The 22,872-nt window shown below is 42.3% G+C and overlaps 1 protein-coding gene across 4 annotated transcripts in view; it reads right to left on the reverse strand.

Moving 5' to 3' along the window:
* Positions 1-19,805, reverse strand: part of LOC143324821 (zinc finger protein 516-like) — a 48,489-nt gene extending 28,684 nt beyond the window's left edge. For 3 of the 4 annotated variants that reach the window (XM_076737574.1, XM_076737575.1, XM_076737572.1), the window contains exon 1: positions 16,939-17,222. The gene's annotated coding sequence lies outside the window, so the exon portion shown is untranslated. Of the gene's footprint in view, positions 1-16,938; positions 17,223-19,752 lie in introns of those variants that run through there. The other variant, XM_076737573.1, reaches the window with a different exon arrangement.
* Positions 19,806-22,872: the final 3,067 nt, after the last annotated feature.

Consider the following 22,872-nt stretch of genomic DNA (forward strand, 5'->3'; position numbering starts at 1 on the left):
AGCAGCATGAAGAGAGCGCATTAATAAAACAACAGCCAAGAGTTTCATTTTGTAATTTGGCTGACTCACAAAATGAACATTAATAAGCGAGAGCTGATAAAATCTACCGCAGACAGTTGTCATTTCACACAGCAAGGCTGATCTGAGAAGCCTGCGTCCTATACTCACTGCACCAGCTGTCTACCAGAAGGAAAAAAAAGAGAATTTCAACCTTTGTGGCTCATTAAAGGACATTGATTTACAGGAGACTGACATGTCATTCACCCCAGAAGCACTGATAGAAAAATCACCAACACCACATTTCAATATCTGAAATTCCACCTCAGAACTGTTCCTTCATAGCTAAATTGACCATCAGTGCATGCTTGTAAGGACAAAAGTCCATGCTGAGGTGTTGCACTGGCACTGTACTAGCTTTTGTCTGTGCATGAATACATGCAGGATGTCTGATGTCTGAATTTTCTTTGACTCCACGTTTACTTGGCTACTTGTTTTTGTTACTTGCTGTGTGCCTTGTTTTCAAGCCTGTCTTTACCTTGAGGCACAATCTGAAGAAAACATCCTGTAAGAGTTGTCAAGAGGAGATATGAGAACGAACCAGGGCAACAGATCTGATTTTGACTCTTCCTTACCGCCTGCACACGCTCGCACACACACACACGCACACACACACACACACACACACACACACACACACACACAAACTGGCAGGCAGGATGGGAGGGTTTCCACAGAAATCTCCTGATGGCTCTACTACAGAGGGAATGTGTGGGCTCCAACAGGCAGTTGTTGTTGTTGCGAGGTGGTTCACACACTGCTCTAAAGTACAAACACACACGGCAAGAGAAAAAAAAGGGGAAAAAACACATACACATTACGAAGAAGCTCAACTCCAAACAAAGTAACCTGTGGGTAAAATCAAATTCCATCCCCTGGAAAAAGCATTATTGTGCACAGCGCACTGTATTGAGTATCGAACCCTCTCAGTGCGTGCATGTGTGGACGTGTGAGAGCACAGAAAATAAAAAGCAGTGCCATATAGAGTCACTGTAAATCCCTGCATGACTATCAGAGACTTTTTTTTTTTTTTTTTTACTAAAACTGATATACTGTATAATCTTAATAAACATACATTACATCAGAAAAAACTCATGTATGTAAAATAACTTTTTACATTCATCTCCATTCATCCTCAATTACATCTCTTTGCAGCAGTTTTTCATTAGAATTTACTTTGAACATTTCAATTTATAGACACCCTAACCTCACCACTGAGCACCATAAAGACGCTACAAGTCTATCTGTGCATTCAGAAAGAAGGCAAAGTGAATTTAAGAGGCAGTGCAACTGCATATAAAGTCAAGGCGAAGACACAATTTTGACATTAATTCATCCAGGGTGACGCAGATTGAAAGTCTGGGGGAAAATGCTAGACAGAGCTGGAGTTTCTGGTGAGTTCTGAGTATATTCAAACCACTTGTTGTTTTTACACTTTGCACTTCTTTATATAGGAAACTAATGAAACGTAATGTGTTAAGTAGTGAGCAATAAAGGATTTGGCAGGTGGGTTTTGTTACCTTTGGACAGAGCCAGGCTAGCTGTTTCTCCCTGTTTCCAGCCTGTGTGCTAACTTAACAGGCTGCTGGTGAGAGCTTCACATTTTCCATACAGATATGAGAGTGGTATCATCCAACTCTCAGCAAGAAAGCTACATGTATTTCCCAAGATGTCAGACTATTCCATTAAAAGAGATACAACAGAAATGCTTTTACCATCCACTGTAATAAGGCACCTTTAAATTCACTATGATGGCCTACAAACATACTTTGAGTCCCTGTGGGATCATTACAGGAATATGAAAGCGATACAACTGGAAATAAAGAATACCACAAAGTTCAACAAGGTCACCTTAACATCATTATTGTCCATCATAAGTCCCTGAAGGAAAAAGACTGTTCTTTGTGTATGTGTGTGTGTGTGTGTGTGTGTGTGTGTGTGTGTGTGTGTGTGTGTGTGCTGAAACATAGCCAGATAGACTTCATAGCCAAAAACAATAAAAAAAAGAAGCACCACACAGGAACTGGGGCTGCTAGATGAGAATAACAAACATTGTTAGACTTTTATACAGGACACAGAGTTTTTATAGAGAGTGCACTGAAGCTACATGACACATTTCTTTCATACGCAGGCTGACAGGCATTACCGTGAGTGAGAGCTTATGTGGCTACGTCGTCGTGATGGATGGCTGTATAAAAAGAGCTGGAGATCCCATCTGGGTCACGTCTTATCAGGCTGACTGATTCACATTGATGAAATCATGTCGGCTTGTTAACCCACCCAGTGGAAAAACTCTAAACTAATACAGAGGAAAACAAGGCAGCGTCTGAAGAGAGAGGGAGAGAGATGCATGTCAAGGAGAGTAGAAAAGGCAGAGCAAATAATGAGAGGGAGGGCAGCAGAGGGAAGATAAGTAGTAAATAGAGATGTAAAGTCACGGCAGGAGATAGATTGGGATAATGAGAGCGGACTGAGAGGGAGAGAGAGAGAGAGATCAAGGCAGACAGGGAGCAGGAAGAGAGAGAAATGCAGGCCATTGGTAGCACACTATAGAAAATGCCCATCATACAGGAGCATTTTTTAGAAATTTTGACTATTGACCACTGTCTGATGAGAGGATGAGCAGGAAAAACAGACGTGTCTTTCTGGTTCCTAGCTCTGTCTGATGTTTTTTCAGTCTAGCTTTCTTTAAGAATGAACGGCTCAAACACTCAATACCAGACTACACGGCTTGTTATGACAGATATTCTTTGCAGTGTAGCCACAGCACAGGAAATTGGCCACAATCCACTCTCTCAACATTCATCCAATAGTCCTACAGAGACAATCTGCTAGTATGGTTACACTCTCACCCCCTCACCCCCCAATCAACCTACACTGTCCTGTGCAAGTGTAGGTGGGTGTGCAACAGTATGTGCAGCACCTGTGTGTATTCTTCAGGTTTGTGGGCGGCTGTGTGTGGGAAACGGTAAGTTCTCAAGAAAATTTGAGTTACTTTTTCCTCTGTTATGACAGATGTTTCAATTTAAAGACATTAAAAGTCAAAAGAAATCTCCCACTAAGGAGCTGGCCATTCCGGTCTCTGTGCTCAAGTACCAGTAAAGCAAAGTCACCTATTTCTACCACTGTTCGCATGGCTGAAAATGAGGTTTGACTGGAAAAGCCGAAGCGGCTCAGCCTACTAGAAATGACTGCTAGAAAAATGAAATGACTAGAAAACCGGAATGTTTCCTCGCAAAATATGACAAAGAATGAACACGCCTACATAGATAGCTGCGTTATGTTCAAAATAGGAAACTATTAGTTGACAGACTGACTGAATTACATCCAAGACATATGATTGAGAATCATGTGCTGAAGGATTTTAAATCCAGTGGAATACTGTAAAGGGAAATAAGTATGCCGCTGAATCAGCCATTCCTCTGGTTCATATTACCTTCTGGTGCAGGTGGGCTTAAAAAAACCAAATCGCAGCATCCTGTCGGTAAACAAGCAGCATTCCTCAACTTGCCTGTTTGCAATAAACTCACTGGCACAACCTGATGTGCACCAGTTGCTGTGTTTGGACAGTAGTGGATTTAACAGCACCTACAGCGGAATGAGCGTCAGGCTGACAGCCGGCCTGATAATGGCCTACATAATGTCAGTGGGATATTAATGGTAACAAATTGCTGTCTAGTGACAACTTTCAAGTTTTAAACTTTCTAAGTTTTTCTTTTAAATGAAGGACACTGTCCTCCATGTTGGAAACATGGTATGGTCAGTGTTTGAAACAGCTTTAGTTTGGTAGAATATGATCAAATTCATTTCATAGTTTGTTATGATGTGGTATTGCTTCGCCATTCTGTCAAATTACAAAGATTGGAGCTTTTATTTTGAAGGTGATATGCCAGAGGGAGGCGTAAAAGTCAGTTGAGATCAAGTTGGTGATGTTGACTTTTCCTTTAGTGTCACTGTGAAGTTGACATTTGTGCTTTTGAGTAAAGTTTCCGTAACTACTGAATGATCGGCCATGAAATTAGGTTCAGACACTGACATCCCCCAAGAATAAATTGTAATAAGTCTGACCATCCTTGCACTTTTCATTAAGCTCCATTACTGAGGCAAAATTTCAATTTGATAAGTACCAATGTTAGCATGCTAACACACTGAACAAAGATGCTGAATGTGGTAAAGATGCCTGCTAAACATCAGCATATTATCATTGTGAATGTGAGCGAGCATGCTAGCATGCTTACATTAGCATTTAGCTCAAAGCAAAGCTGAACTTAATTGCATCTTACACAGAACATGAGCATGTAGCATGGCTGTAAACTTGCTTTTTTCCCTTCAGCTTTTTGTGTGTGTGTGTGTGTTTATGGAGCAACCGTGCTGTGTATTTCCTTCATCGATAAAGTGAAGCTGAGGAGTTAGACCATTATTTAACCAGGGAAGCTATGGACAATATGGTCCTTATTATGGCGTACAATATAGTATCAAGCCTCTGTGGTTGCTCTGTGTTAGTTGCTATTAGACACCGATAATCAATTGCTGATGGTCATTCTGTGACTGACCTGATATTGAGGACAAACTGTAGCGTAAAATGTTGGCTGCTGAGAGCTCTGCCTCACTGTCCAGAGACAACTGGCAGGAGATATGTGCCTGAATTTGAATGCAATTTATAGTAGATATGACAATATGATGTCTACACTCTTACACTCTACACTCTTTTAACACAGGAAGTGTTGCACAGGAGTGTTGTGTGATATGTTTGTACTAATAAATTAGGCCAACACAGGACATGTGAGATAGGTTTTCATTCAAAGTGGCAGTATCAGCTCTAATAGTATTAGTACTTCCATTTATGAGAGGCTTTTGTATTTTGACAGGCATGAAAGTGTGAGGAAAAGCCTAATTAGTTGTTAATTTCCAATATTTGTGGTAAGAGTATCTGATTCATTTTCAAATTCCTGCAAAACATCGTGGAATATCAGCTCCGCTCCACACTCCACTGCTGCACTATTAATTCAGAGGAGCAGTCGAGGGTAATACAGGAGAAAGCAAATGCAGTCATGTTTGCGCAGCTCTCCCTGGAGAGATCAGAAGCCTCCGACGGGAGTTACCTGCACCACCAGGCAGCAAAACAGCCATTAAGCCAGCCAACCAGCCAATCGGCCACCACTAAAAACCAACAGGCCTGTTACACAAGAAGTAAGCGACAGAGGATTATACACACTGTCATTCTCTCCACATCGCACCAGTGGACAGCTTTACACAACACACCGTGCCAAGCCCAGACTTGATGAGTTACTAAAAATGGAGACAACTCACTCCTAGAGACGCACGCACAAAGGGAGAGAGCCTTCTGGTTCACTTGCATGTATTTGTATGAATCTACGATAAGCAAATCAAATAGTGCCGTGGGTATGAAGTGAAGAAAAGCTCACAGAGCTTACTGAGACAGAAGAGAGAGGTGTGACTGTGATCAATATTGTGCAAAAAAGGATTGAGAGACAATATTATGAAAGGATCAGGAGGAGTTCCACTGTAAGTACACTGTAAATAATCAATGGCAGATATTATGAGCTGAACTTATGTCACACAGTACATACAAGAGATTGATTGTTAGAAAAGATGATCATGGCTGTTTACTGCAAATCAGACGGGACCCGCTCACTGTTAAGTGTCTGAAATTGCTGATATCATCTTAATTGATTATATATTTATTGCAAAATTAATCACTTGTTGAACTGATCCTGATGATGCATTTTTAACTGGTCCACACTGTTTGTAGAGGAACTTGCTATACAGTAATATTGTATGAAATGCTGTTTTTTTGGCTTTTGCACACTAACTATTTGGACTTCCACAAAAGGTTTTAAGATGAAAAATGGCCATTTTAAAAATACTGGAATTTGGCACATAATTCTCTGCTGCTTCAATTAAAGAGTTGGCAGTGCTGGCCTTCAAAAATCCTAATACATACAAGTGTGTATCCAATCTATCTGGGACAATGATGCCTGTGGAGCCAGCTGTCCATGTATTTAAACCTCAGCATACCAACTGCTTGTGGGACTGCTGGCTCAAGCCTAGTTGTGAAAATCAATATGCATTTACAAAGAGTCATATCAGAATATGGACAGCAGCCAGCTACAACCTTAAATAGTCACATCAGAGGATGGTGCACCCATAGCATCTGCAGTTTGGGTGTACCTCTCAGATTAAGATGCTCTCAATGTGGTTTAGTGCAAACATGCTTCCCGACAGAAAAATGCAGATATGCTGTTTTTCTGAAGGGAAGACAGGGTTTTGTGGCCATTCTTAAGACTATTAATTGGGTAATTTTGTGGAGTTGGTCAGGTATAATCTGATGGGATTAGTGGCTGTACTCTTTAAATAGAGTTCGACGGCCAGGGATTAGATGATCACAGTCAGTCGGCCTCAAGAGCAACAGATTTCATCTCGATGGCTTTAGTTTAAGAAAAAAAACATAGAAGCACTCATTAGAAGGATGCAGAAGGCCATGATGCTGTATATAGATGCTTGTGTATACGTGCACAACTCAAAACCTTATGGAATATTGAAATGAAAGTCTTAAGAGTGCAAATAAGATTAAAGTGGGATATGCACTGTGCAAGTCTCATTTGTTTCTGGTTCTGAGCTGATAATACTGGAAAATCTCCAGTCTTGGGACCTGTTTAGATGGGATGGTGCATTTGAGGCTGAGGGTGGAGGAGGGCACAACCAGGGGCCCCTACCTTCCTCCCCTCAACTATCCTCCTCACATCTGGATACAATGTGGGAGCAGGGCACTGAGGCCAGGGGGATAGCTGAAGGGAGGGTGTGAGTGTGCTGGGGGATTCTTTACAGAACATCAAGAGCCAATGGAAAAAGGTGGTGGTGCTGCTGCTGGTGGTGGTACATACGGGGCGGAGGGGTTGTGTGTGTTGTGGTGGTGTGATGGGGGGGAGGGGGTACTAAAAAGCTCCCTGTCTTTGGTCTCTTCTTCCCTGTGTAGTTGACTGCAAGGCCCCCGAGCAATAGACAGCCAGAGAGGCAACTGGGAACTGAGGTAGCAAACAGCAGCCCAGGAAACACATTGTGGGAGCTCAAATCCAGACAACGTAAAAACCTGGTGTTTCTGCTCTGAACAGGGCAGATACACTGGATATAAGCCATCAGTCCAGGTATAGAATGCCATATATACTTTTTAACTCAGTCACTGAAAGGAAAGGAACACAGACAACCACTGTGCACAAAATGAGATAAAAGAGTACCCCACCATTTTAGCTTTACATTTCTATAACACTGTTGGAGTTGCAAAGGACAGTTTTAAAAAATCAATGCAACAGAAGGAGAATCATCTCTTTTTATTCCACATATTCTTCTTCCTTTCGAACCCTGGCGACATTACCCACAATCAGACTTTTTAAGGCTTAAATAACCTCATAAAATTTTATTTAATGCCTGTTTCACAATCATCCTGGCCACAGTATGAAAGTATGATGCAGGGATGATATGAAGAAGAAGAATTATTTATTAATATATCACACTTTCAGTACTTCACAGCAGTATACATAATAATTCCTAGCTATATAATAAATTAAATGAATCTTCCCTGCCAGTTAAGCAGCACAAAATGAACGGATGGATTAAAAAATGACTAATTAATTTCATTCAGACAGTGCAACCTGGCTGCCGACAGAGAGTGGCTCGCTTCTCTGTAACTTTCCAACTCCACGCTACATGATTTTCAAACTCTTCGACCAACGTTGTGACATCATTTGACACAATTTACCAGACCTTGTGCACCTCTCTCTGATGCCACAAAAAAAGCTGCATACACATATACAGTAGCACCTGTAAACAGACTTTGATGTGTAAAATCAGGGCACCTTTCATTAATGTTATGTAATACATTTATCTTGTAAAACGGAAAGCCACTTAGGTGAAAAGCGAAAATAATCTCCAGAATCTGATTTTCCAACATGAACAAAGCACGGGCTACAACAAGGGTCTCGCTTTAGTGAGCATAATGTCACGTCTCACAGCCATAACAACACTTAAGTGATTGAGAGAGGAGCAGTTGCACTACTTTAGTCTGGAACAGGCTTTCTTTGCCATTTTTTTTTTTTTTTTTTTGCATAAACATGAGCTAGAAAGATATGGAATGGAAAATGGAAAGCGGGATGAAAAATGAGGAGGCTTTTGCTTACTTTTCCTCTTTCCCTCTTTGCTGAATAGAAACCCTCAGCATAGATGATGCCTGCAACAAGCGCTCGCATCCAGTTTACATTGATCTTGCATGCATGCTTGGAGTTAAACTGTACCTCTGATCCACATGTGGATTTAGGGGTGAGCTCATTAGCCCCTGGGCGACCCTCCTCCCCCTCACCTCTGTCCTCAGTGACCCTATAGCATGCTCGACCCTGCCAGAGCTCCCGTACTTCTCCCTCGTCCCTGTTTCCAAACGCCTTAGCTACAAAGTCGTACATTAAGTAGAAAAACTGAGTGAGTCAGACTGTCATAGCATCACTATCACAAGCACTGCCCAAATTTGGATGTTCTAGCGCTTCCATTTGACTGATAATAAGGCCTTTACGTTGCACAAATATGGTCACTTGTTAGTATCACTCATTCTTTCGACTCTTTTTGAGGGAGCCAGCAGTTTCTGGCAGCAAAGGAGAAGTCTTCTATATTTCCATATGAGTGGGTCTGGCCCACCGGAGCAGGATTTCTTTCCTTTCCCTACAGCAAGAGGACACAACAATGGTGATATGCAGCTACGTCAATAACAGAGTTAGTCCTGCTCATTTAAGAAGCAATGTAATCGCTTCTGTTTATTGTTCTTTGGGAGCGTGCACATGTTAGAATAATTGTTGCATTTATAAGTTGTAATCCCACAAATGAGATGCCGTTCTGCTCTATAATGATCAGAAAAGCAAACATTGACAAGATGAAGTCCAAACTTCCGTCCATCGGTGCCCCCCCTCTCCCATGTACACACGTGCACGCACACACACACTCACTAAAAAGGCATCGCGGAAAGGTTAGGCTGACATCAGCGGCTAACGATCAGCTCCTCTGTGGGCTGAATGATTAGCTGCAGTAGCCTGGAGACATTTCCAGCTTGTTTCCCTGAGTTGGTCAGACATGCAACATCACTGGCCTTCAATCTGCACTAACTACATCCACTCTCTTCCATTCTCTGGAAAAAAAGAGCAAAGACTTCTCCAGACTAAGAGATGATGCTAACAATGTCGTGAATGCAGGCAGTTGAGATGGATGCATTCTTGTGTGAGAGCAGAAAACAGGCATTTCACTTGTTGTACTATAAGTTGTTTTCACACTCAAATGGAGTAACAACGGTGGTTCCCTGAGGGAGACGTGTGTGTGTGTGTGTGTGTGTGTGTGTGTGTGTGTGTGTGTCTGTGTGTGTGTGTCTGTGTGTGTGTGTGTGTAAAGAGGTGGAATAAGTAGCAGTTAACTATTTGCATCAAAGTGAAACTAAAGTGAGAATGAAAGGTTGCAAGTATTTACATACATACATTTAAAGCGGTTACCAACGACTACCTGTTTTGCCTTTATGTAGTTTCCAACTAAAGTCCTTTGTCAAAAAAAATACTCAGCTAACAAACCTTGGATTATTCTGTCTGTGAAGTTTGAGCTCCTATGGGTGACACCCTGTGCTGACTACTTCTTCTCTGTTATTATTAGTCTAAAACAGCTGGAAACAAAGCGTGACTTCCCAAGCATCAGAGGAGTTTTTTCTCAGGAGGGAACCATAAAAAGTCCCAGATTTGACTTTTTCATTCCCATTTAGAGAGTGTTTATTAACTGCAACAGAATGGTGAATGCTAAAAAGGAGCCTCCCTGCTTAGGAAGCAGTTCACCCAACCCCCACACACCCTTAATGCCCTCTGGGCTGCTGTGAGTTTGGATTAAGTTTGGGTGCCATGTCCCCTCCCTGCCGAGCCTGGCCATCACCCCTGCAAAACACACATGGAGTTTGTGTGGCCCATCAGACATGAAGAAGGCCTCTGTCTTACAGAGATAAACAGACAAGGTAGAAAGAATGCAGAGGTAAGGAAAGCTGCTTTCAACAAATGGATAGTGATGTGGTGCATTACTAATTAGATCTATATTACATGTCCATGGTTCATTGCTTTATTAGACACACTTCAGCGTCACATGCTTCCCATCACTCTTTACATGATCTTGCTTAAAGGAATTATATTGACACATCCTTTGTTTCAAAGTAAATGTTGACTTAATGCAAAAAGGTGTAACAGAATTGACAGCATCCTTTCTCAATTCACATTTCAATGCTATCTAATTGAGGTATCGCGTGTGTGTGTGCGTGTGTGTGTGTGTGTGTGTGTGTGTGTGTGTGTGTGTGTGTGTGTTCGTGGTGTGTGCAGGATGTGTTTGTGTGAAGCAGTGGATCAATAATGGTAGTCTAAAGTGACATCTGGGCTGGACAAAGAGTGCCGTTCCTTCCCCCGGCAGCTCTCCCTTCTCCTGCTCTCTCTCTCTCTCTCTCTCAATCCCTGATCACAGCCACGTGGTTCTCTGGGCTATTTCTCCCAGCTAAGCTTATTTCTCTTCTTTAATCCAGCAGCAATCATGGCAACAATGCCAAGCGTCGGTTCATGGACACAGGCAGAAATCTATTAACTATGATCACTATGTCAGCTAAACATGATAAGCACTGCTAATGAATCCAGCACATTCAGCACGGCGCTGTGTGCTCATGAGTGTTATTTCATAGGACCATCAATAATGTGTAAGATGGAAAATCAACATGAGTGACGGTGATGGATAACACAGGTTGTAATGTAGTTAGCGGTATTCTATTTGAGCTGAAGAGAGATGCTCATTTCTGTAAAATCCCCAAAAGATCCAATTCAGTTCAACTCTTGAAAAGCATGCACTGACAAGGAGCCCCAAAGCTGCTTGCATCACTACAGGCCCAGGCTGCTGTGAGCGTCCTCACTTAATACAAGCAGAGCTGCACTGATAAATTGGGTCGATATCCAACCCTGATTATCAGATTACCAGGCACTCAGTGTGGTCCACCTCTGATTTAAGTGAGGGTTGCAGCCTTTGCACAGCTGATGAAATGATTATTTATTAGCACAGCTTCTAGCAGTCATAGTCCAACCAGGCAAATTGTCAGTGGAGTTATTTAAATGGAAAAGTGTGCAAACAGCAAATATTGCAGACACACATCTAAATGTGTGAGATGAACACGACCAACACGACCACTAACTTCTGAATTCTTTTCACTACAGTTAAGTTACAGTAAAGAAAGAAAAGGCATTTTATGTCAAACTAGTCGCATTAACTCCAGCTTCTGTATGCTGGATCAAAATGCCTCGCCCCAACTTGAGCTCTCTAATAGCTGCACATTTCAGCAACTGCAGTCATCTTCTTTCATCACTAAAAAATTTGTGCTCGTCCCTGCGAATGATCTCAACACTGAAAGACTTGAAATGTTTCCTATAAACACTGTCATGTCAATTACGGTCATTGAAGAGGAGGTGTTCCCTTTGCTTTAACTTCAACATCCAGTGTGGACTTTATTTAGTTTTGGTTCTATTTTCACTGGTTTCAATAATGCAGCCTATTTCTATTTACACTTGTATTTAAACTTGACTGCATTAAGCTGTCAATGTAAAACAATTGCAGTCATGATACTTATACTGTGGCCTTTTGCAATATATGATGAAAAAAACTTTGAGTACAGATCTAATTAATTAGTGTGGGTTGTTTCCTCACCCACATTCAGCTGTTGTTACTTTGGGTAATGACAGGACCTGTATAAATAAGGCTGTTATTTTTTTATTAGTAAGCCTGATAAAAGCGGAGTGCGCTGAAGTATCAGTTTAAAGCCACATTAAATAATTACCGTAAACAAAATGTGCATGTTCTTTTCTTTTCCACTTCATTAACTTGATTCTATTTCTGAATATTTCCTTATTTCTGCTAGAAAATTCGAGCATTTCTCAGTAAAAGCACGGTGAGCTTTCAGCACAGCTGATGTTACAGACTGTGGTGAAAACATCCACGTCGTATGGCTTTTACAGGGGAGTTCTGGAGTCCCATGCTGTCTCCGAGGGGTTTTCCACCACAACAACAATGAGCTTCTCATGAAAAACTGAATCTCTGTCATAATGGCAAAGTTTGATGATGACATTCTCATCACAAGATATCAGCATCTTTAATGAAAAATAGCAGTGTGTGCAACAGTTGAGCCCAACACAACACCACTGACATGTTCCTCCCCCCCCTCCACACCACCATGGGCGCAGGCTAAAATGGCCATGTGCCTAAATCCCCCTGCCAGCACCTCCCCTACCCCCCACCAACCCTAACCCCACTCCTATCTTAATCCTCTGATTACTACATCATTTTCTTTGGGTCTAATTTACACAGCTATCAGGCTTCACACTTTACTACCTGGTCAGTGCTGCTTGTTTTGGCAGAGACTCTATTGATGCATATGGGTGGGGAGAATACAGGTGTGACCCAAATAAAGGGATTAACTGCCCACCTGTTAGTAAAGTTTCAAGAAAATGAGTAACCTGGAATGTTTTGGGACACATCGATATACTGGAAATGAGTAGTGTGGCAGTTGCAGGAAAGGTAAATTCCTTCTGAGTAAGCAGTACGTTTCCCATGGAGGGCTCATTTATAATTTAATCCAGGATCTTGGTGTTTCTAGGCTAACACAGAGAGACTGCCCTTTCAGAGTGGAAACCCCCACCATGCAGCAGGGAATCAATGCCATCACCACAGAACAGACACTAGATCTTGTATTAAAATGATGTGTCTGGACCACCAGCACAGAGAGGAGCACTTCTTCCTTTTTTCCCTTCATTTTCATTTTTTGTTTCACACCCCCAACCCCCCCAAAAAGGGAACAGCTGCCAAAATGGGTTTGCACTTGTTATTTGCTCTGCATAATCCAACCTCAGTGCGCCACAGAAAGTTACTTAAGCCAGAGAAGGCAGATACGTCTTTGCTTTCATGTAGAAAGGACTGATACAATCTAAAGCAGTGTTTCCCAACCTTTTTCGGCCACGGCACATATTTTACATTAGAAAAATCACAAGGCACACCACCAAACAAAAATATCACAAAAAAGCATATTTATTGAAATATAATGAAAATCTAGTGTCAATTTACTCAATTTACTCAGTGTGCAACCTGGGCCTGTTCAGTTGAACACTAAGCTGATATTCTTGCAGGAATTGAAGACAGACACACAGGGAGATTTCACCTGATTGGTGCTCTAAGCCTTGGTACACCAATCAAGTGAAATTGGATAATATTCCACGGCACACCTGATGATTTCTCACAGCACACTTATGTGCTACGGCACAGTGGTTGGGAAACACTGATCTAAAGCATAACAAGGAAGAGTTGAGAGAAAGAACAGGATGCACAAGACTTCAACAGACTGACTTTGTAGGAAAACATGTCTGTCTTTACATTTTTTGTAGATATTAATTCAAGTTCAAAGCCACGCAACATTAACGTGAGCAGTGTGGGCAGAGGTGAAGAAGTGGAGGTGACATAGGGTAGCAATTACACTCTATGAGGGACTGAATGGGTTCAGTCTATGACATAAGTATGCACATGTACAACGCAACTGGAAGTCTTCCAGACGTGAATTCCACAAAGTGCTGGAAACCACCCACAGAGACCCTGTTCCACGGTAACACTAGATTCAAAAAACTGCTTTTCATCGCTCCAAAGGTCTCTATAGGAGGTCTAGACACTGAAGCCACTGCCATTTTCCAGGACAGTCCAGACATACTAACAGGGAGATGCACCTGATAACGTGAGTAAATACAAACCTGCTTGTAAAAATGTAAGGCAAGCAGAAAGACAGTCCAACTGAGAGAATAAAACCTTAGTATTCTTAAACCTGCAATTTTTTAATTTGTATTTTTTTTTTTTTTTTTTGGCCACTTAGGGGCAGCAGAAACAATCCGCATGCAAAACACTGCACTGACATATCATCAACTTTTAAGTTGATCAGGAAAACATGTTAGCAAATGTTCGATGAATATAAGACCAATACTTACTCTCCTTTGAGCTCTGGTGAGGTCTGCACCAGCTCCGGAGGGGAAAATCTGTTCTTAAGCTGCTCAATGCTCCACTATATGTTAGCTAGTTGCTAATTTTTTGTTTCTGATGTTGGGTTCTGAACAGGCAGGAGGATCTTTAGCAATGATAGTGAATAAGAAGAGTCCATAATACCAAAACAATGAGCTAAAAGTTGCTAGAAATCTATAAACTGGGTGATGATTCACCGTGTGTTCATCACTTCGAGCAACACCTTTCACGCTACACATAGCCATTTGGTCCATTGTCAAAAATACATGTTTTGACCATAACAGCAGAACCAGTACCTTTAAAAATCTGCCCCATATTCAGCTCACTAATATTTCCTTCAAAAATCTCCCATGACAGAGTGTGTATAGTGTTGAACCCCCTCTCACTTGGTGAAGGTAAATGACTATGTCCATGGTGAAAAGGCACAAGGCAGTAATGAGTAATGAAAACAGCCGAGTTAGTGCTGCCATTCAGTAAAGGGCCTGCTGCTGTGGAATGTGAGGCGCCATTCATTCACATGGGTTAAAAATGCATTTCTGCCACCACAAAGCCGTGCCTTGTGCTCATTGTTTTTCGCCACACCAATAAAACACTTCCACATTCTGAAGGGAGAAGACAAAAAAATGAAATTGCTAATTTTACTCCCACAGATACAGGGAGAAAAATGGCATGGCGGGCGGGCGGGGGGGTGGGGGGGCCTCGCAAAACAACCAAGAGATAAAGAGTCATGGTAGAGTTGAAAGTTTGATCATGATAAGCAGGGGGATGGAAAAGTAAGCACACAAGCTGCTTACAAAAGACAAACAGTCCTATTGACAAAAGCTGAATGTATGAAGCATTTATTCAGTGTATGAAAAGAGGCACAATGGTGGAAGGCAATCAAATGCAAAAAGCCTCACTCGAGTCATGTGTGAGCTCTCAGAGGATCAGTTTGTGAATATGAGGCATCTGTGACCGGCTCTGCGAAGAAATAAAACAATCTCATTTTCCTGTACAGGCTCGGCTATGTTGCAACTGCGGTGGAGGCTTGATTCAACATGAATCACATTTGTCATAGTCCACTGATAGCCACAATATGTCACATTCAGACACGTTCCTCTTTCGCCTCTTTTAACAATGCTCAACAAGTGATCTCAGACATGACAGTGTTTAGACACTTGTATGACATAACCATCGAACAAAAACACTCCCACACTGACATCTTCAAGCATCTCTAAGCCTTCGGGTTTCCCTTGAGCAGACATGTAGCCAAAAGTCGGCCTGTCATTACACAGAACTCAATCAAATGTTCAGAAAAGCAGATCTTTACGTTTTCCCTAAAGCTCCGCCGACTAAATGTTTCTCTTCAGATCTATTTCTAGCACTATGAATGGCTTGGAGAACAGGTGGCGCTCTTAAGGACTATTTGTATCTAACAGTCAATTTGCTGAAGTTAGATCATTTATTGTGGTTGTGCTGTGTTGCAGGGTGTTGTATTTACTGGCATAACCACAGAGTGGGAGCTGCAGCTGTAGAAGAAACATTTAACATAACGTCTGAAATCTGACATGGGGGAGACAATGTAATCCTGTCTGCAAAACAACGCTGTCTCCCTCCCTCCCTCCCTCCTCTCTATCGCTTTCTGTATGTGTGTGTGTGTGTGTGTGTGTGTGTGTGTGTGTGTGACCTGACACAGGGGAAAATACTGTATCTTTACACCACCAGAGAGGAAAAGCAATACACCGCAGAAAGTCAATATCAAAGGAGAGGGGAGAAATGCTGTCAAGTACAGAAAACTCCCAGCTGATGATCCCATGCACGCTGTGAGTTTGTAACACAGAAGTGGAAGGAAAAGCATGCAGGATGCACCAACAAACACGCATTCATAGGAGTTACATACACTCAAGTACTGCACACAAATGACAACAGGGATGTTACAGTGTGTGTGTGTGTGTGTGTGTGTGTGTGTGCGTGCGTGTGTGTGCGTGTGTGTGTGTTTCCCCCCACACATGCAACTACTCCGCGTCAAAATTCCAACAACACCAGAAAATATAACCTCTAAGCTTTTTTTTCCCTCTCTCATCTGTAAACTACAAACACCATGGGAGCCTGTTTAGTCCTGCGCGCGCGCACGTGCACGCGGCCACTGTATTCTCTCTCTCTCTCTCTCTGTCTCTCTCTCTCTCCTGCAAACTATGTGCTTTTACGTAACTATCTCCTCTGATAACTACTCCAGCCTGGCCCTGGGGGAGGATCACTAGGACAATCCTTTCATATTCCTCGAATATCGCTATGATAGGTATCTTTAATGTTTAATGGCTTTTATTGTGACCTTATCTTTACCTTTATGGATTTTTTTTTTCTCCTCCTCCCATTATCACCTATGGTTGTAGCTGTAATTTTCACTTCAGGGCTCCTGCTGCTGGTTAGTTTAAGTTTATAGCTCTCTCGTGCTACTTTATAACACTGTCATATTGCCTGTAGAATTCATGTGAGAACTTCATTTTGCCTGTTATGTGCAAGTCTTACTGTATCACTGGAGCACTGTGGCTCTTTCTCGCACTCCGCTATCAGTCAAGCATTCCTCAAAATGACCCTTATCTCCGCTGTAGCACATGTAGTCTGCTGCCCGTTTCTTAATCAGTCCACCCTACACTCTTAAGGAAATGACTAGGTTAAAACCAAAGAGTCTGTAATAGCCAAAGATTGCGTTAGAGGCATCGGCAGCAGCGGCAGCCCCACGAACGCACCCTCCAAATAACAAACAATAACAATGATATACAGTCACTTCCTTACCAGTGAAAACACCGCTGAGCTCAAAGCACTCACACACACGCACCAAAAAAAAAAAAAAAAAAAAAAAAAAAAAAAATTAAGAGAGAGAGAGGAGACCGGTGCAGCTCTCCAAAAAGCAAATGTAAAGAGTCCAGATCCAGCTGAGATAAGAAGGGACACACTGTATCTTCCAGGGCAGCGGCTGACAATGGCGACCCGAGCCTCAACTCTGCAAAAATCGTCTACAATTATTATTCTCTGTGGCGAATTCCTGTCTCCTTGTGTTGTAGAACAGTACAGGTTCCTCTCTCTCTGCTGTTCCTCTCTCTCTCTCTCTCTCTCTCTCTCTCTCTCTCTCTCTCTCTCTCTCTCTCGTCTCTTGTCGTTTCACTGGTGCTGCCTTCACGCGTTGTCGGAAATGTCGCAAGTCAAGAGATAAAATTGGCAAACGTAGAAATTCCGTCGTAAATTTCTGGTTAATAGGTAGCTCACCGATCCAGTTTCCAGAGAAAAGTGGAGTTTTCCTTATTACTGTATCTGTGCTGGTGCATACAGTTTGACTCATATCAGGCCATGTGTCTTGAATTAAATGTCCAAGACTGGAGCATTGGACTGTGGGATATTAGCTGTGTTATTTAAGCTATAATAAGGAACTGCTATGGTACACCATGTTGATATTAGTTTTGCAACAATTAGGAGATTGGCTGGATCGAAACAAATGAGCACCTTTGTTTTGATGAGCAATTCAGTGCTTTTCTTGCAAAAATGCTAAACATTTGTCAGTTCCAGGTTCTCAAATGTGAGGACTTGCTGATTTCTTAGTCATATGATATCATACAGTACAGCTTTTGGTTTTGGACTGTTAATTGGACAAAACAAGACACCTGAAGACACTTGTTTTGAGCTCTGGGAAGTGTTCTCTATTTTCTGCATGCTATATGATTGAAATCTGACTTTTTCCATGACACTGATTGAGACAAATGTCCACTCGATTTCCCATAATTCATCTGTAAGGAGGTGCACAGAGTAAGCTCACACAGATGTTCTTGTGATGAAACACATGTGATCAGAGGACATCCCACGCATCACAGCAGAGAGTGCAGCTGTCTTCCCCCTTCTTTAACTTAGCACGGGTATTTCTCATCTAACTCGCGCGATTGAATCGTGGAAATGGCGGAGCCCTTAGGAGCACCTGAACGCACCGTGAATGGAAAGAAGCCCTGCGTGTGTGAAACACCGAGGACAAGATCGAGGGCGAAAAAGGAGAAGTAGAAAAGTTTGTCCTGACGACGGAGTCCCTATCACTAAACCTCTGCCCACACACACAAACACACACACGCCACTGTGTCTTTGTTTCATGTATGTCTCCATCGCTTCCTATCAGCTGGATCAGCTGGTGTGTTCGTGTGAGTGTATGTTTAGTCTGAAGTGTGTAAAAAAGAGAAGAGGCAACATTGAACTATTGTCCCCAGCTCACCAGAAGTCGCGGCACCATACATGCGCAATCGGCGTCGTGCGTAAAAGACATGTTGGTGCCACAGGCTGATCGCGCTCTCAGTGATAGGTCTGCGTGCTTCCTTTCTGCCCACATACCCTAATTTTTGTTTCAATCACCTGTACGTACACGTCAGGAGACACCAGAAAACGTCACTGATTGGGATTGTCTTGCACTGAGACCCCCCGGAGCGACATCTTTTACTCCCATTGTGTCCCTTTACCATAACAGCAGGCTCACATCCTGTAGATGCATCATCATTTGAGGGGGGGGAAAAGTTACATGCACAGACCCCCCATCACACACACACATGAAACACCCGACCCCTCCTCCCTTCACTCCTCCCTCGCCACGTTTCCGCCCCCCCAACATGCGCTCTCTCTCTCTCTCTCTCTCTCTCTCTCTCTCTCTCTCTCTTCACACACACACACACACACACACACACACACACACACACCGCATGCAGATGAGTTGTGAGAGCTTGATCCGGCGCAGAGATTGAAAGAAGAAGAAACGCGATACACCAGAGATCTTCCAGCGGTTTCAGATCCTCATGTTAATGACGAGAAGAGCTGTTCCGGCTGCGGGCACCTGTGCCTTGCTCAGTGGCAGTTGTGCCATGTCTATTATGTAGGACACGACTTCCTAATATGGATATACCCCCTTTACCCCTCCCTAACGTCCACCTCCACCCTGTGTGTCTGTCTCTGTGTGAATAAAACAATCTTTTAAAAAAAGAGAGGAGAAAGTGTTCTTCATCTTCTGAATGTTTTCTGTTCTCAGCCCTCTTTAAGAAAAAAAAAAATCTACTTGCACTTTTATTTTTATCACGAATCTGTGTGTTTGATGCTGCGGTGATAGAGTGTGTTGTCCAAACAAATACTCAAGGAAGAGATGAGTGTGTTTGGTGAGCTGGTGGAAAGTTTGCTTCACCTCTGGGATGTTGGTGGAGGATATGACTCCGGCCATGCTCAGTTTATTCCTATTTGTTTTCATTAGAATAACTGACTCTGGACAGCTTTTTAAACCCTGACATTAAGTATGATGACGAGTATCATAAAACTACTGCAAGTTATCTGGTGTCTATGAAAAGTGGATGCTGGAAATTGTTTCTCACACACTTGTGGCTCTGCTGCCTTGAAATGATGATCGACAGGGTTGTTGTTTTTTTTTTTTTTTGTTTTGTTTTTTGTTTTTTTCATCAACAACTACACCCTTGCGTGTAACCTATTTATAAATCAAGATCAGACAATCGCCTTCCACCTACAGCCCATTCAAAGCGCGTGAGGTGGTTCAGTATACTACGCGTGTTACAGAGAGAAAATCAGAGATATTCGTACCTGCTTTGTCCAAAAGAATAATCCAGGGTGACTTCAAGAAGCATAGACAATCCTAAAGGTGAAAGCATGCTCTTTGCAGTGTATGCTGAAGTGCATGATTGAGTAGGTCGAGTCCATTTTGTCCCGCAGGGGTGGACATGGCTTCCTCTTCGCAATTATTTGCATATTGCCGATACGTTTTATTTTGAAACTAAATGTATAAAGTCACATAAATGTTTATGGATACAGCAGCAACCACCATTAAGCATTTCAGCATTAGTGCCTCAGCGCGAGGTTTGGTAATTTCCTGACACCCCTATCCCGCGGCCGAATGGTTCCTCCCGCATTAAATGGAACTATCTGCTATTGTCTCATCAGCGAAAAGTTGTTGGTACTGCTAAGGACACACAAAAAGTGAGCAAAGAGTGTGAGAATGTCAATCGGCGTCTTATTCAAACTGACGAGATGCTTTAAAATGATGTCATGGCAAAGCGACGGGACACAATGATGTCATTTAACTCTTTGTCAATCGAGTGTCATTATATGAGATGGCCAGAGAGTCATCCTGCCTGATCCTCCCTGCTCCAACACCCGGACAGCTGTTTGGAAGCCAAAAACATGAGGCTACACGTGATAAAGCCGTCTTATTTACATTATCTTATTGTAAAGTGCAGCACCCAAGAGAAAATATGACTGATTGAAAGTCTGAATGAGTAAGTAGTAGTAGTAATAACTAGTTAAGCATGTGGAAAATCAATTTCTTGTGTTCATAGGGAAAATCCCTGAAAGTAATGAAACTGCATTCAAAGAAAGTACAAAAGCACATTTGTCCTGCCTTAACTGGCAGGCTTAAAACAAAAAGATTTTAAACAATATTAAAATAGATATCTCTTCCACTAAGACAACTATTGTTTTTATTCTCTTACTGTTTGTTTGTTTTCCTTCCTTGCGACACCCAACTACAGCGTAATCAGTTGTTTTCAGTCAAGCAGGTTGTCAATCCTGTTCCACACACTCTTGACAATGACAAACAAAAGAACTGAGCAAGAGTTTAAGGTCACTCTTAATAGCTTTAACTATGAAGCAAGTACAACGCAGATTGCTGCTTCATGTTTGAAAAATACGCCTAGAAATGCTGAAACTAGTAGATTCACTGGACTGTTTCACACAAGGCAAGTAAATGCCAGACAAAAAGGGTTACAATTCACACCCTCGCAGAACTGGAAAATCTAGAAAAGCTTGGAAAATAAATGCGATAACCCAGTGGTGTACAAATTGTAGAATGAATGCAGTTATTCAGTCACAATAAATCAGATTACACCTTACGTATATGTAAGTGTGGATCGGTGTCTTTTCTAACACTTACACTGAGTTCCTTGTGACTATCAGCACAGATCACCTTATAGTCCATCTTATTGTTGGCTAAAGTCGTGTGTAACAACTGTCACTCCATAGTGTTGTTGTGGGTGTTGTGCAGAGGTCAGGTTTGTTTGCTCAGCATGCGTGCAGTGAGAGGGAGCCACGTTGCTGACTGCTGATGTACCGGTGAGTTAAGACACACAGACATCTTATCAGCAACAAGCCCCTGAATTGTAACGGCGGGCACAGTGCTTCATATCTGCAGGCCCCCGGAGCTCCACGGGTGCTCCCTGAGCATTTGCACATATATGCTGAAGCGCACACTCATATACACATTGACAGATGAGTAAGATCCACGCACATGTAGATGAGCACACGAGGCTGTGAAGTACGTCATTATGTGCCTGATGAAATATGATCTACTCAGGAGAAGAAACACACACATGAAAACACACTAATAGCCCCTCAAACGCTCACATACGCACATGTACACACAGAGTCGCGCACACACAGCTACCAAAATGCAGAGGTGAATTCTTGAAATGTGACCTACTCACACACATAAAACACACGTCGACATCCACACCATCGGACTTTGTGTGCAAATGCATGCTTGCATTGTGTGTGTGTGCGCACTCACACTCACACACTGTATGTTTAACATGGAACATGGGTGCTAAAAGACATCATTCCATGCTTTGAAAAATGTGACACTCCCACATGAACACACACGTAGTCACTACTGATGTTCATTATTACATGCATTGAATAAAAATCCACACCCATGAATGTAATGACAGAAGCACAGATGCATATTAGTGATACACAGTTATAACACAATGAACAGAGCCTCCCTGCTCTCTCTCTCTCTCTCCCTGTAGTGTGTGAGTCACTGTTCAGATACTTCCTGTTATAAGAGAGCAGTCTTTAAAACAGCCTCCCTCTCTCTCCATTCCTGCTTTCCAAGTCAGAGGGAATGTCAGGCCAAACACACACCAAGGTGTCCTCTCCCACTCTCTCTCTCTCTCTTTTCTCTCTGAAGCAGAGAAGCTTCCCTGTCGAACGCCCTTCAGTCTGCAGGTCACCCACTCAGCATTTTAAAACCTTGGTGAACCTTCACCTTTAAAAACCACGGTCTGAAAATCTTCTACTACTCACTGCACCAGTGGTGCATGCAAACAACAATGCAAGCATGCATTTGCACACTAGTGCATGCATATCTGCACAGACACATGCGCACACCTCGGGGCAGCTCTTACAATAGCTGCACGTGATATCCAGCACAGTGATGTGCACAGTTCGAGGTAACATTGATTTACATTACTGTATATGGTGTGTGTGTTTGTTTGGTTTGTAGGTTAGGTCAGGTTGATCTCTCTCTCTCTATTTTCATATATATATATATATATATAGCTATGTAGATATAGATAGATAGATAGATAGATAGATATGGATATATATATATATATGTTTGTTCTGAGCACCAGTACTATAAGTAGCAAATGTGAGTCATGACAATAAGGAAGCTTATTATCCATATTTATTACTCATACTGTCAATTCAACACTTGAGACATAATTCCTTTTTTACACTGACTTTACATTTGCTCATGTCGTGACCCACTTTTCTCAGTTGGTTCAATAAAGTTTTTCCTCTCTTGTCTTAAAATGGCACTAGTGTTCGCTACTAGGATACGCATACACCACAAGCCGTCTCCAGTGACTGACACCTTCAGCCCCCTTGTGCTCAATTAGCTTGTAGTGCATTAGCGACCGCATGCTA

This window comes from Chaetodon auriga, chromosome 8 (genome assembly GCF_051107435.1).
Source record: "Chaetodon auriga isolate fChaAug3 chromosome 8, fChaAug3.hap1, whole genome shotgun sequence".
NCBI classification, from domain to species: domain Eukaryota; kingdom Metazoa; phylum Chordata; class Actinopteri; order Chaetodontiformes; family Chaetodontidae; genus Chaetodon; species Chaetodon auriga.